Genomic DNA, 15,289 nt, shown 5'->3' on the forward strand with positions numbered 1-15,289 from the left:
CTCCTTATTACATCAGCTATCTACTAGTGAAAGTCTTGTCAACATCAGTCTAGCCGTTTCAGAGATTCGATTAGCCGGCATAGGCAGACGTAAAGACAACCAGAAATTGTAAAAAAAATATTTTAGTATATGTACCGTGTATGCATACATATGCATTTAGTCAAAACGGTTGTTTTAATACTACAAACAGGAACTGTAATTTTATTATATGTAGATGTAGCGCACTAAGATCACATTTACAAAATATCTTTAATTGAAGACAGACTGATAGATAAGGGATTCAAACCAGATGATACAGAGAACGCCCATGCATGTGATTTTCAAGGTTAGGGAGGATATAATAGTGTTCATTTAAGCACAAACTTAGGTGCACTCTCTCGTTTTCCTCTTGTAAAATAGAAGAAAATGATAATAATAAGATAAATATCAAATCCAATGAATATAAATTCATAATTATAATTCATAATACTGATTTATTGACTGCAATTTATCAATCAATCACTGGCCTAGACCAATAATTTAACGTAACATATAATGAGGCTCAAGAAAGTAAAGTAACAGCCTGTAAATTTCCCACCGTTGGGATAAGGCCTCCTCTTCCATTAAGGAGAGGGAATGGAACATATTCCACCACGCTGTTTGTTGCTGTTGCTGTTGCACCAATGCGGGTTGGTGTTGTTTTCCTTCGCCGCCGAGCACGAGATGATTTATAAAAACAATTAAGCACATATATATAGTAGTGCATGCCTGGGTTTGAACCCGCAATCATCGCTTAAGATGCACGCGTTCTAACCACTGGGCCATCTCAGCTCTAGACACAAGAAACCCTGTCAAATTCCTCACTCTGCTACTGAGACTGAGAATTTATCCATGTGTTTAATTAGCTCTATCCTAAATTTAAATCTGGATCTTGGTATACCAAGATACAGATTTAAATTTTGTCTTATAAAATAACTACGAGATCAATACGACGACGACATCCATGGTCGAGTGGTGTGTACACCGGTTTTCATGGGTACGCCGCTCTGAGGTCCCAGGTTCGATTCCCGGCCGAGTCGATGTAGATTACTATTAGTTTTCTATGTTGTCTTGGGTCTGGGTGTTTGTGGTACCAACGTTACTTCCGATTTCCATAACACAAGTGCTTCAGCTCCCTACATTGGGATCGGAGTAATGTATGTGACGTTGTCTCACATTTAAAAAAAAATACATTAAATGCAATGGTTGATAGCATCCGAATCTGTGCCGATAATTATAGTCTTATTTATTAATTCCAAAGATTTTCAATGAGTTAAAAGTAATTACTTATAAATATATAAATGCACAGCGGTGCACCTGAACTAAGTCGGCCATTCGACCGAGGTCGCGTGCGCGTGCGATGGAACGTGTGACGTCTTGAACCGAAACCGTTTTCAATTGTATTTATATCTGTGCACACAATAGACAAAATTGTATTACAGTTATTTTTTTTTTTAAATATCACTTCAAAAAGATTGAAAGAGTTTTCATTCAAATTTTAAAATTAAATACGTAAAGCATTGTATTTAATATTTGTCCTGGTCCTAAATTAATTTGTGGCCAGCAACCGCTTTATCAATAACCTTTTCTTTGTGACCCTTAATGTGTCTGATCTTATTGAGTAATCTACATCCATGACGTATTAGGACGCCTGGTGGGATTAAGATCCAAGTCTTTATAATATTTTAAACAGAGTTTTAGCCACTGATTTCAAAGTGTATATTAATCAGAAATCCAATAGAAAATTTCTTTAAATTCTGATACCGAGAGGCCATGCTGTTTTAGACATCAATTTAATTTTGGTCATGGTGAATCTTTATGTTAATAGTGACACAACTTTTTAATTATACCTTACAATAAATGTTTTAATTACATAAATTTTAAACACATAAAAATACAGTCGTGTTATTTTTTTCGTTGCTATTTCTGCTAATTATTAAAAAGATTACTTTGTTTTTCCACTATTGTTTTATTCATTTCATTTGATATTATTATTCATTAACTATTTTATTTTGTGACAAATATTAGGAACGACTTACATAATAAAGATAGATATTACAGCGTTAACTATTAGTAAGGACGGTCTTGTTGTGTGCGCACATCTTAACAGTAATTCGTGATAGTTGAATGAGTGAACAGTAGGTAATACAGTGTCACAGTTATCACGTGAGTTATAGAGCTAGTAAATGTATAGACATTTGTGAATATCCAGCGATGCGTTTTAGTTTACAGTTAATCGTAGTTTGTATTGTGCTGGCAACCATAGCGCAGGGCCAGGATTGTAAAGTTGGTGGGAAACGGGTAATTTGTACAATTTTAAAAATAAAATCTTTGCTCTTAAAGATTATAAGTAAGTTTGTGTTTATGTGAGCGTGAGTCGATATCTTCATTGATTTTATTTTATATTGAATAGTGACCAGACCCGGCTTCACACGGGTGCAATGCTCTGTGACTAAATGTCTAAATCATTTTAGGTGTTTTAAAAAAATACCGCACTAAAATCCGTTACGTAATTTTAAAGATCTAAACATACATATAGATAGACACAATAAGCGAATTTGTTTTATACTCTGTAAAGATTAGTACCTGTATTTTATAAGATCCTCATTCTCAAAAATAGTCCCACTTAAATTGAAAAAAAAGCTACTACATTATTCTTTAAGAACAAAACAGTTAATTTCGCTTTATAGCCTAGATATATTTAAAACAAGTATTAAAATGATAAAAGTACATAAAATTAATCAATTTAATGATTTTTAAGTTCTTAGTCTTGCCACATTGATGCACAGATTAACAATGGCTAGCGTAAATTACTCAGCTTAGGTCCTGTGTTTAAATGAATACTTCTTTCACACAGTGTGCCGATCACGAGCAGTGCTGTGGCGGATGCTGTTTCAACGGAGAATGCATAGACAGTAAGTGAAATAAAAGTATATATGATCTTATAATAATAATAGTGACATAGCTATCGATAAATATACTAAAAATATTGACCGTGACATTATTTACATCATTTTTGATGAAAACGCTACATTATATTATTGAGGTATCTTTATTACATCCAAAAATGCTTGCAAATATTGTATTGGATGAAACTGAAACTTTTCGAATAAGTATCAGGGACTGACGCCACAGGAGATTAATTTAATAAAATCTCACATAAATATATGTTACATTCTCTCTCTCTCTCTCTCTCTCTCTCTCTCTCTCTCTCTCTCTCTCTCTCTCTCTTACACACACACACGCACACACATACACACAGACTAACACTTCATCGATATTTTGAAATATAAGAACGTGGAATTCAAAGTCGCTTTAGTAGTCTCCATTTAAACCGATAATAAACTATACTTATCCACAGGCATACATGACATAAAAGAAAGGATACGTAATTTCTTATGATAAAGACAGGCGTAAAAGGCGTAACCAGTTTTTTTTTAATTCATCTCATTAGTAGAGGAACTGGAGATGAAAGTTTTTAATTTATATTTAAGGTTTAAATATGGTCATTAGTGATAAGGCTTATGTTAATAAATGAAATCTGCTGATGCAGCACTTTTTTAAAGTCTTCCTCCACCCATTTGGTTTTCTGGTTTGAAGGGTGTGAGTGAACCAATATAAGTACAAGCCCAGAGGTTATTATTGCTTATTAATTTTTTTCCTAGAAGGTTTCAGATTAGCGTCAATGGAGAATGTTGCTAGCATTCTTGCCATCATTCCACGTTATCGTAATTTTTCATTCTTATTTTATACATAATTAAGGCCTTCACTTCAGTTAATTATTCTTATGTAAATAAGCTTTTTTACTTTCCAACAACTTTGTAATCTCGAACGCAATAAATAAGACGGCTGTTGTTCCTCAAACTTCGTTCTTTGTTTTGTTTCAGCTTATCGATCGTGTCTCGAAGATTTGAATGTGTGCAAAGACCATGTCTGCAGAGGTGAAGAGAACTGCGTGCCCTACATGCCAAAAAGATGCATTGGATGCGAACCGTTGCCATTGTGTCGTACGAAAAGATAAATATACTCGGATGAAAGTTCATTTATTGAAAAGTTGGACTCGCTCGGCTTATTAATCTACGGACCTACTGAATGTTTACTTATATATTTGCATTGAGTCAAGATGTTACAGCGTGTCTATATTACTAAAAATAATTAATAACATTGTATATTATATTAGTTTAGCAAATATTCCAGCCAAACTTTTAGACAATTTCACTAACAATACGCCAACAAATTATATTACCTATATTTAATATTTTGCTCGGGATAATATTCTATTTTGGATTTATTTTTTAATATGAACTGATAAAGATGAAATTCCTAGTAAATACGTACAAGTAGGTTAGTAATTTAATATTTTTTTAGATTAAGATAGATATTATAAAGAATTTTGATGGATATTTGTACGACTTTCATTTACTTGATGTTTTTTTAATAACATAGTTGGACGGACAAATGAGCCACGTAATGGTAAGTGGACGCTTATGAGAAAGAATCGCTGTAAGAAATATTGACCATTCCTTACATCGCTCATGCTCTACCAACCTTGTGTATATTTTATGTTATATATATTACGCTGCATATATAAATATATATGTACGAGCATAATAAACGTGTTCCGCTCCCCTTATAACCTAGGTGTGAAGTATCATATATTGTGAGGGTAACAAGTGCAGTTCATTTTCCCTAAATAATGTAGCAGTCTTCACGATTGCATTCCACTACCACTTACCATCAGGTGGGGTAGAATCATGTGTATAAAAATAAAAAAATAAAACTATATTGTTTTTTTTTTATAATATTGTTTGGTGTTAAAGTGAGTTGTTAGAACCTACTCAGGTAGCTGTTAACTGTGGTGGTCGGTCTGGTGGCCCATTTTCTAGTATGCCAATCTTCATATAAAAAAAATCCATCCCCTAAAAGTGTTAAAAAGGATACAGAATGCTATGTGTTAGTGTAAAATAGAAACGGACCAATATTATAGACTGGACGTTAAACGCTAAGATACTATGATCATTATATTTGACTTGCAAATTAATGATGCATTAACGTCTGTCATAATTCATTCATGGGTAATTAGTTTAGTTAAACGCGAAGACTATCCGTGACTTAATTACAGACGTAACAAAGGATGATAATGTTCAAGGTCATTTGAAGGATTTGCATGATTATGAAAGTAGTAACATATGATTTATAAATATTAGGTCTTTAAAATTTAGTAGTAATTTAATTATGTACTAGGAGATCATACACCCTATGCCATATCTTCGTTATACGTATTAGGGTTTTCTAGAAAGGTTTTAGATATAAAAGTATTCCATTTCTTGAAATTTCATTCATTCAATTTTATTTCCTTGTTTTTGCCCTTAAAGAGTACCAGTCACAGACATACTTAATTATGAATTTAAAATATGAATATAGTATATTTGTTTTGCCACAAAACCTTCCCTGAAGTAAAACTTTCGCTATTGTAAATTTTAGTACATTCGAGCCTTTGCCAATCGAAATAGGAATAAAAATAAACAAACCTTATATGTCTGTTTCATGCGATTTGGTAATAACTCAGGAGGTAACCCTACTCATTAATTTTTACCATTGAAAGAATTTCCTAAACAGTTTCTTACCAAAAAATAGTGTTAAATTCAACATAAAGAAATAACCGATATCATAATGATTGATTAATTAGTATTTATTGTAAAATGAGTTATATTATATTTCCACATCATCTAAATGAAAAAGGCCTCCCTTTGGTTCCTCTCATTTATTTTAGGAGTAATTCAGTGTCGTGTTTTGAGTTAGTCCATTATGAAAGGGCTTGTTGAATTATAGTTTTTGTTGTTTGATGAGTTTAGTTAGAAGCTCATTTAGCGTTATTTGTATTAATGACGATTGTTTTAAGTGCGCTACATAATGCAATATCTCCTAACTAATGTCCACTTGACTGAGAAATAAGTAAGGAAGACTAACCAGCCTTGAATATTTATCTTAATTTTTATGAAATAGTAGGAAAGGTAAATGGAAAATCGAGAAAAAATCTGGTGGTAAGTCGTCACCACTCCCATATATTGACACCGTAGAATTGGGAACTAAGTTATTATATCTCTTGTGCCTAGCTCACTCACTTAAAACTACGAGACACATTAAACTATTAGTGAAATATCTGATAAGCGGGTAGTACCAATCCAGACGAACTTGCAAAGTCCTACCACCAAGTAAACTATTATAGTACAAAAGTATATAACACGAGACTTTCTTATTGTCACTCTGATTTGATCAAAGACCAAATTTTTTGCTCCTGGAAAGAGTTCAGCCTTACGTTATTCGATCGAAATTCAAAGTTTTGAATTGTTCGGACTAATTTTTAGCATAGCCTGGGTTACAAACCAATGCCTCTAGATCTGCACGAACTACATAAGCTAGCCATTATATAAACAAAGTGGATAGAGGAACTTAAAACAAATACATTTGAACTCACATAGCGATCTATACATATTATAAAATTGTAGTTTCAGTTTGTTATATTAAAATAGCCCTTTTTTACTCTATGCATACATATATACAAGGTACATATACCAAAAAACATTTTTTACCATTTTTGTCGATCTGTCTGTCTGTCTGTTTGTTCTGGCTAATCTCTGGGACGGTTGGACCGATTTTGACGGGGCTTTCACTGGCCGATAACTGATATAATAAGGAGTAACTTAGGCTACAATAATATCTATTTTTTTTTAATTCAAACGCATACAAGGTCGCGAGCACAGCTAGTATATCATATACATTCAGTTTTATTTCTTTAGCCATAAAGTTCATTTAAAAGACTTGGTACCTTAAGCTTAGCTATTATTTTATTGCAGAGGACCAGTACTCTGTATTGCTGTGCTGTACTTTGAATAATTACGGACAAGGAAAATAACATCTTTGAGACTATAATTAGCAGAGTAAAGAGATGTATGTGTCTTTGTCTAACAATATATATGAACAAAGTTCACAATGTAAACTGGTAGGATTATACAGTTGGTTTTGTTTTATATATATAAAACCAACAATAATAACATTCAGACTACTGTATTGAATTCGAACGTTTGTATTTTTTTTGCATCTATAAACTAATTATATAGCATTGAATCTTTTATAGCAATTTTATGTCTCTTTTTTCGATTTTTTTTGTGATATATACTAGAGCTAATATATTAATATAAAAACAAAGATTAATTACAATAACAGTTTTATTTATAAAAAGTGCAATTATTTTTTTCGGCATTACTTGTCAACTAAATTTATTAAATATTATACTTATCTACTCAGATAAGTATAATATTTAAAAAAAATACTACTCAATTATTTGATGATTAAGTTTATAAATAAATACTACACTCAAAGCTTATATAACTAAGTAATTGCTTTAAACCATTGAAACACGTCCATACAGACAGTAAACCATTTGAAAATTGAGCGTCGATAGAAAGCTTTTTTGTCGACATTTCCTCGTTCCTTGATAACAAAAGCCTTTAATTAATGACCGCTAATGACGTACGGAACCAATAAATTAATAATGATCGGCTCCGAAGTCAATCAGAGTGATTTTAAACCGACAAAGTTATACTGCTTATAGATGACAGTCCTCCTTATCTTTGGTATTGCTGTCAAGTATTAAAAATTGTAATTTTTTTTCTTGATTAATGTCTACAAAGAACATTATTGGCTGACTTTATTTCGAGGTCTTATCAAGTCTTTTACTTGGTGGTAAGGCTTTGTGCATGCCCGTCTGGGTAGGTACCAACCACTCATCAGTTATTCTACCGCCCAATAACAGTACTCAGTATTGTTGTGTTCCGGTTTGAAGGGTGAGTGAGCCAGTGTAACTACAGGCACAAGGGGCATAACATCTTAGTTCCCAAGGTTGATGGCACATTGACGATGTAAAGAATAGTTAATATTTCTTACAGCGTCATTGTCTATGGGTGATGGTGACCACTTACTATCAGGTGGCCCATATGCTTGTAGGCCAACCTATACCATAAAAAAGTCTGACGTCATCGTGAAATATTAATATTACTCATCTATATGAATAAATAAAAACTTTTTTATTAAATAAACATGATAAAAATAAATTTCTTTATTCCGACATAAGGCATCTTCATGAGTGAATAGATCGATTTCATTATTGAAAAAATGTATTTGAATTTCGAATCCATATCATTTGATCATAAAAAAAGTTATTATTTGGTTAAGACATCTGTTACTATTTTTAAATAGCCCGTACGAACATAAATACATAAAACCTCTTTAGAAGTTGAGAGCAACTGCCATATAAGAAATATCAGCAGTAACAAGCAGAGAGTCTCTCTGAAACTTTCATAGCGTGTAAATTGGCATGAAAATGACAGCGTCGTTTATATGACGTATTAGGAAGCAATTCTTTGATGTACGATTTAGTAATCTGTTAAATAAATACATTTACAAATAATACCTCGTTGTTTTATGGCGAGCATATTCTGGATTCCAAGATATTAACCTCAAGCTATGATTTTATATATGAATTTTTGTACCTCAATATAATTTAAATTAACCTGAAAAAATCAAAAATGGTCGTTAAAGTCTAGTTGTACTGCATTGAAAACAAAAATATATTTTATTGTATTTTTATTTTTTAATGTATTTCATTCTAATTATAATATCGAATATCTTAATATAATATTAAGATATTCGATATTATAATTTAAAGTCCACCATAAAATTATACATTTAATATAAGAAAAGAAAACAAAACATATATCGCAGGATTTTCCTTAGGAGTCTTATTAATGTCGGTAAGTCACGACTTCCGACTTAAGAACTGAAGGATCGTAGTGACATCTTTAGGTAACTCGAAGCGCGGTATCCGCGGCTGTATATACGAAAATACAGAATACAATTGTATATAACATACATATCTGCATATTATATACAATTGTATATAATATGCAGATATATATAAGTAAATTGGCAAGTACCGAAAAAAAAAACCATTAAAAATAGCTCATCAATAAAATTAAATATACTCGTAGTTATTTTTTTCCAATTGCTGTCGAAACGCTTGGCCCTTGGAGTAGTGGTGCAAAAAGCTTCATCAAAAGTATAACACCTCGCCTCATTGCCTCCACTGGTGACAAAAGGGCTGGTTCGTTTTTCGCCCAGAGGATTGGTTTTGCGATTCAACGGGGAAATGCTGCTAGCATTCTTGCTACCATTCCACGTGGTGAAGATTATACAGTGACTAGTTTTAGTACATATTTGTATATATTTAAGCATTTAATGTTACCGAAATAAATAGGAATATAGTTATTGTACAAATCATAAGATTATGGATTATGTAATTATACGTTCGTACCATTTACAATTGCAACGCTTTGCAGTAGTAGTCCAAAAACCTTCATTAAAAATATCACCTCGCCTTTTTGCCTCCACCGATGAAAATAACGGTTCATTTTTTGCCTAGAGGATAGAAATTTTGCCATCATTCCATGCGATTATGATTCGTACACTAACTATTTTTATTTTATATATCGTTGAGGCCTTCGTGTTAATAGTTCTTATATATAAATAAATATTTCAGTTTTAAAATATAAATATATACCGAACGATGTGGTTACATCTTTCTATATGAGCCAAATACCACTCAAGAAATCTCAAAAACTTTGACACCTTCAAACTTAAATTTTAGTTAGATTTCTTATAGAGCGTAGACATCCACTAAGAACGTATTTTACGAAACTCTTCCTCAAAGGGGACAAGACAGGGTTGTAAGTTTTATGTGTATATATTTCGCACGGGTATAGCCGCAGTTTCAACTAGTATATATGTATCTATAACTATAAAGTAATGATAAAATCTCCCGACACCTATCAAATTAATTACTTAGTGCTAATAAACAAAGTACTAAAGCGTAGAACCTATTACGTGTATTTGCTTTTTTATTATTATCATTCGTTCATTACACCTGTAAAAAGAATTGTCTATGGCTGATAAGAATCGTTCATTCAATTTCGTTATTATTTTAATAATTTCAACTACTACCAGACACCAGAATAATGTTTTGAAGATATCTCATATGGGACAGAACTGCAAAAATAATTATTTATTACATAAATAAATAAATATTGGACAACATCACATACATTACTCTGATCCCATTGTAAGTAGCTAAAGCACTTGTGTTATGGAAAATGAGAAGTAACGACGGTACAACAAACATTTAGATTTGGGACCCAAGCCAACATAGAAAACTAATGAAATTTTCTACATTGACTCGGCCGGGAATCGAACCCGGGACCTCGAAGTGGCGTACCTATGAAAACCGGTGGGTGGGTACTTTACCACGGAGGTCGTCAATTACACCCTAAGAAAGTAAATAACGAACAGCTGTTTAATTATCTGTTGCTAGATAACAAAATAATAATATAACTTCATTGGAAATATTTTCTCGTTATTCAGTATTTGAATATCAACCTCAAAAACATAAGAGTAGGACTACAGGAACTAGGTAACCCCAACTGTCTCAGATATAATTAATCTTGAACGTGTCGACATTACGTCTAAAATGACATGCTGACCGTCCATCTGTCAATCTGCTATCTGTCACTACAAGAAACGAAGTGGTATAGACTGTCAAGTATAAGTTGACGTTCCTGTGGCAGCACCTGCTACACCCTTGTTTTGCCACTTTTTTGTTTATTTTAATATCTATATCCAATATCTCACTAGAAAATAATTCTTTACGTCTCATTTTTAGTAGATTTTGGGTATGTTTTCTTAATAAGGGTAAATAAAAAAAATAAAATATTATATGAACAAAAAAAAATTAGTACATGTTTTTGCCACACGCCAACTTACACTTGACGCGCTATATCGTAAGTGCTATAAAGTAATATTAAACCATAGAGAAAATTCCAGGTGATTGTGTTACTTAGAGCTTCTAGCGTTAACATTTCTCTCATGGCTTTACAGTACTGTGAAGAAACCTCCCATAAAAGATAATAATCGGAACTTGTACAGGGTTAATAAATCTTTAGTGCGTATTACAATGGTATAGAAAACGTTTAAAATATTCAATTTTAACATTTAAAAGAATGTTTAAGAACAGTTGCGTAATTAATTATATTACAAATCGAATTAATTTATATTACACACCATGAGTATAAAGTATGATACAATTACGTAGAATTAAAAAAAATCTCACGTACAAAGTGTTTATTTTCAGTGGAGTTTTGACAATCTATTAACGGTTCGAGTTTAACGCTACTATATTGTTAAAAAATTGTGACTTTAGCCATTAGTAAATAAAAAAAAAATATTCGAGATATAATTTTATTTTATTCCTAATAGGACTCTCGTCACCGGCCATTAACAGGACATTCAGGCTATTAAAAAAATAAAAAATAGTTTAATCTGTATTCGAACGTGACTGAGAACAACTGGATCGGATTAAGAAATCTTATTTCTACTTTATAAATGCGGACTGAGTGGAATAATTAGTGACTATATTGTTGGAAATAGTTCTGTAAAAACTTTTATATCAAAAGTATAGAACAGTTATGAAGTTGTATTGATTTCGAATTGCGATAAAAAAATGTCCAATAAAGATACTTGGTGGTTTGAAGTGGTACCACCTACTCATTAATTCAATCACCAAACAGTAGTCAAGATGATAGCGAATTGGTAATATGAGGTATTAGTATTTCTAAATAAATCGTATATATTTTAAACAATGAACACTTCTATTGAAATTGCTCTATAACTATTATGAATTGCTCTGACAGGGAGATAAAAAATGAGTTATCAATATAAGTTTACTAGTGGGCCTCCCGCGAAACTTCGCATCTATTCAAAAGAATTGGAATTTGTCTACGAGTACCACAAATTTCTTTAATTTTGTTTACTTTCTTATTTTTTATTTCATACAGCCGTAGTCATTGCTCTCTTACCAGCCAGTAACCTTTTAACTCTAACTAAAAATCTATATTCGCAAATCCATTACTTTATCTCTTTATTTTTCTGCACATCAATGCTCTTCAAAATGACACCATATCCGATCTCCTTCGTGCAGCTACCGGTTCATAAACAGTGTGACAAAAATCGGCTTACGCTATTGATATATAAGATACTCCTAAGGTTCAGGAAGCACGTAAGGCTATTTTGTCCCTCGCAAGAATAATCTCCGGTCGTGTCAGATAACCATCTCATTGGATTATGATATTGAGGTGATGATACTGCAACACTATTTACGTACACCGTATCTAATTTGTAGTGTTGTCCCCGCTTAGAATGACGTAGCTGGAACGGATCACGATAATCTATTTATAAATGATAAAAAATCTAACAATATTCCAATGCATTTTTAAGCTTCAATGTTATCTGAATGTATACTAATATTATAAATGTTAAACTTTGTCTGTCTGTCTGTCGCTCTTTCGCGACCACACCGCTGAACCGTTTTGATGAAATTTGGTATGAAGTATACATAAAATCCAAGAAAGGACATTTTTTATGGTATAAGTTGACGGACGAACATATGGGCCACCTGATGGTAAGTGGTCACCATTACCCATATAGACGTAAGAAATATTAACTGTTCCTTAAATCGTCAATGCGCCACCAACCTTAGGAACAGATATAGGAACAGTTACACTGGCTCACTCACCCTTCAAACCGGAACACAACAATACTGAATACTGTTGTTTGGCGGTAGACTAACTGATGAGTGAGTAGTACTTACCCAGATGGGCTTGCACAAAGCACTATATATATATATATATATATATATATATATATATATATATATATATATTATTTAATTAACTAAAGATGTATTTATAATTTGTCACAAGTTTTTTTTTATCTAAGCGAAAACTAAGTGTTACATAGGAATGTAACAATTAGTTTTCGCCCGCGGATTGGTATTCCACTTCTATAAATACTCGTAAAGAATTAATTATATATTCTAATGAAAATATACTTTTGTTAGAATATGTACGTATTAAACATGTTTTCACCAGCTGAAATGGCCCAGTGGTTAGAACGCGTGCATCTTAACCGATTATTTCGGGTTCAAACCCAGGCAAACACCACTACACATAGCACTTCTATGTGCTTAATTTGTGTTTATAATTCATCTCGTGCTTGAGGAACCTGCATGTGTCTAATATCATCGAAATTTTGCCATATATGCATTCCAACAACCCGCATTGGAACAGCGTGGTGGAATATTTTCCAAACCCTCTCCTTAATGGGAGAGGAGGTCTTAGCCCAACACTGGAAAATTTACAGGCTGTTACTTTACTTTTACTCTAAATATATTATTACTTTATTATGTTTTATATAAAACGTTAAGAAAACGAGGACGGAATACAAATCAAAACAAATCAAAATAAACTTTATTCAAGTAGGCTTTTACAAGCACTTTTGAATCGTCATTTTACAATTAAGTGAAGCTACCACCGGTTTGGAAAGTAGATTCTACCGAGAAGAACCGGCAAGAAACTCATTAGTTACTCTTTTTATACATTTACAATATTAAACATCGACAAAATAATGCTCAACTTTGTATCTAAAAACAATTCGTAGATATTTATTTGATTGTGAAGGTTAGAAGACGCAGATGGAATATAACTTTGGAGTTTGAAGTTTGTACAAAGGAAAGTACGTTTGTTCATAATACCCAAACTTAATAACTTTGATGCGGGCTACACACTACGATATAGGAATTTTAATAATTATGTTATGGTTATACGGTACATGTGAATACGTTACGTTCATTGTTTTGAAGCTATGGTAGAAATTTAAGTATCCCACAACCTCGAGTCGAGTAGTGTGTACACCGGCTTTCATCTGTACGCCAATCCGAGGTCCCCGGTTCGATGTAGAAAAAGTTAATTCGTTTTCCATGTTGTCTTGGATCTGGGTGTTTATAGTACCGGTGTAGTAAGTAGAAGTTACTTCTGATTTTCCATAACACAAGTGCTTTAGCTACTTACATTCTGATCAGAGTGATGTATGTGATATTTTCCATTATTTATTATATATTAAATAGCAATTATTAGTGTCGTTGGTTCTTGGTGGCGCATTGGCGATGTAAGTACTGGTTAATATTTAGTAATCTTGTGACTTGTCAAAAAATAAACCAGTGCCCACCGATAATAGCGTTACTTAATAAAGTTTGTTAAATGACAATTACAAATGCTTTGTAAAGCCTACTTAAATCCTTCCTCGATAAACAAATTCAACAAGAACTCTTTACAAATACATCGAACAGATTCATGAATAAATATTGATGTGAATATATGTCTTGTAGTGTGAAGACGGCGTTAAAATCGGCCACTTTGAAAACATCTTCCGATAGTTTTTGCGACCGTTATTACGATCCATTTCCAAACCGTAAACCGTGTTATAACTTGTTCACAACTTTCCAAGCCTACGAACCTACGATATCAATACAAATATATGTAATAATACTTCGAAATTGAAATGTTATATTTATTTAATGTATATTTATAAAAAAAACATATCTCAAACTAGTCGGTTTATTACGGAATATTAGTTGATAGCCGAGCTTTGTGCAGGTCTGTCTAAATACATAACACCCACACATATATAACTAAACTTATTTTGATGTGTGAGTGAGTTAATATAATTACATATGAGACATAACATCGTAGTTTTCAAGATTGTCGGCGATGTATAGAATGATTAATATATCTTACTGGTATCTCTTCTAAATGATGACACTTAACGTCAGGTTGCCCATTTACATACCCACCTACCTATATTATAAAAATATAAGTATATAAATAAATGTTACCAAAATTTCCGAGTACATTGCCTGTTTACAAATGGTTGGTAATTCTCTTGTATATGCTTACTGATCAATGCATGCTAAATATGGTTTTATAACATAAATGAAAATGTTACATTTTATTAATCTTAATCTTCATCATTAACGACTGATAAGACTGAAATCAGATAAGAACCTAAGGCAAAAGGAAAAATTACCTAAACCTAATCCTGCTGTTTCTTTCGGTTGTCATTTTTTTTCCATTCTGCATTCATAAGCATTTCTTAAGTATTATTTATTTATAATACAATACTGTTACACTTAACTACTTATTTCCACATTAATTTTACTTCCAAGAACTAGTTCATCAACGTTCAAAACGCCATATATTCGCAAATCCATAACAAATATCACAGATTAATCAAGCTCTCGACCCATAATATCGCCGGAATTTGCTGT

The 15,289-nt window shown here is 32.3% G+C and overlaps 1 long non-coding RNA gene across 1 annotated transcript; it reads left to right on the forward strand.

The window, feature by feature from the left end:
- The first annotated feature begins 2,147 nt into the window (after positions 1-2,147).
- LOC124536494 lies at positions 2,148-5,365 on the forward strand. The gene is made up of 3 exons (XR_006966877.1): positions 2,148-2,319; positions 2,876-2,933; positions 3,906-5,365. It is a non-coding gene; the product is annotated as an uncharacterized LOC124536494 (long non-coding RNA).
- The last annotated feature ends 9,924 nt before the right edge of the window (positions 5,366-15,289 follow it).

This window comes from Vanessa cardui, chromosome 16 (assembly GCF_905220365.1).
Source record: "Vanessa cardui chromosome 16, ilVanCard2.1, whole genome shotgun sequence".
In the NCBI taxonomy this organism is placed as follows: Eukaryota; Metazoa; Arthropoda; class Insecta; order Lepidoptera; family Nymphalidae; genus Vanessa; species Vanessa cardui.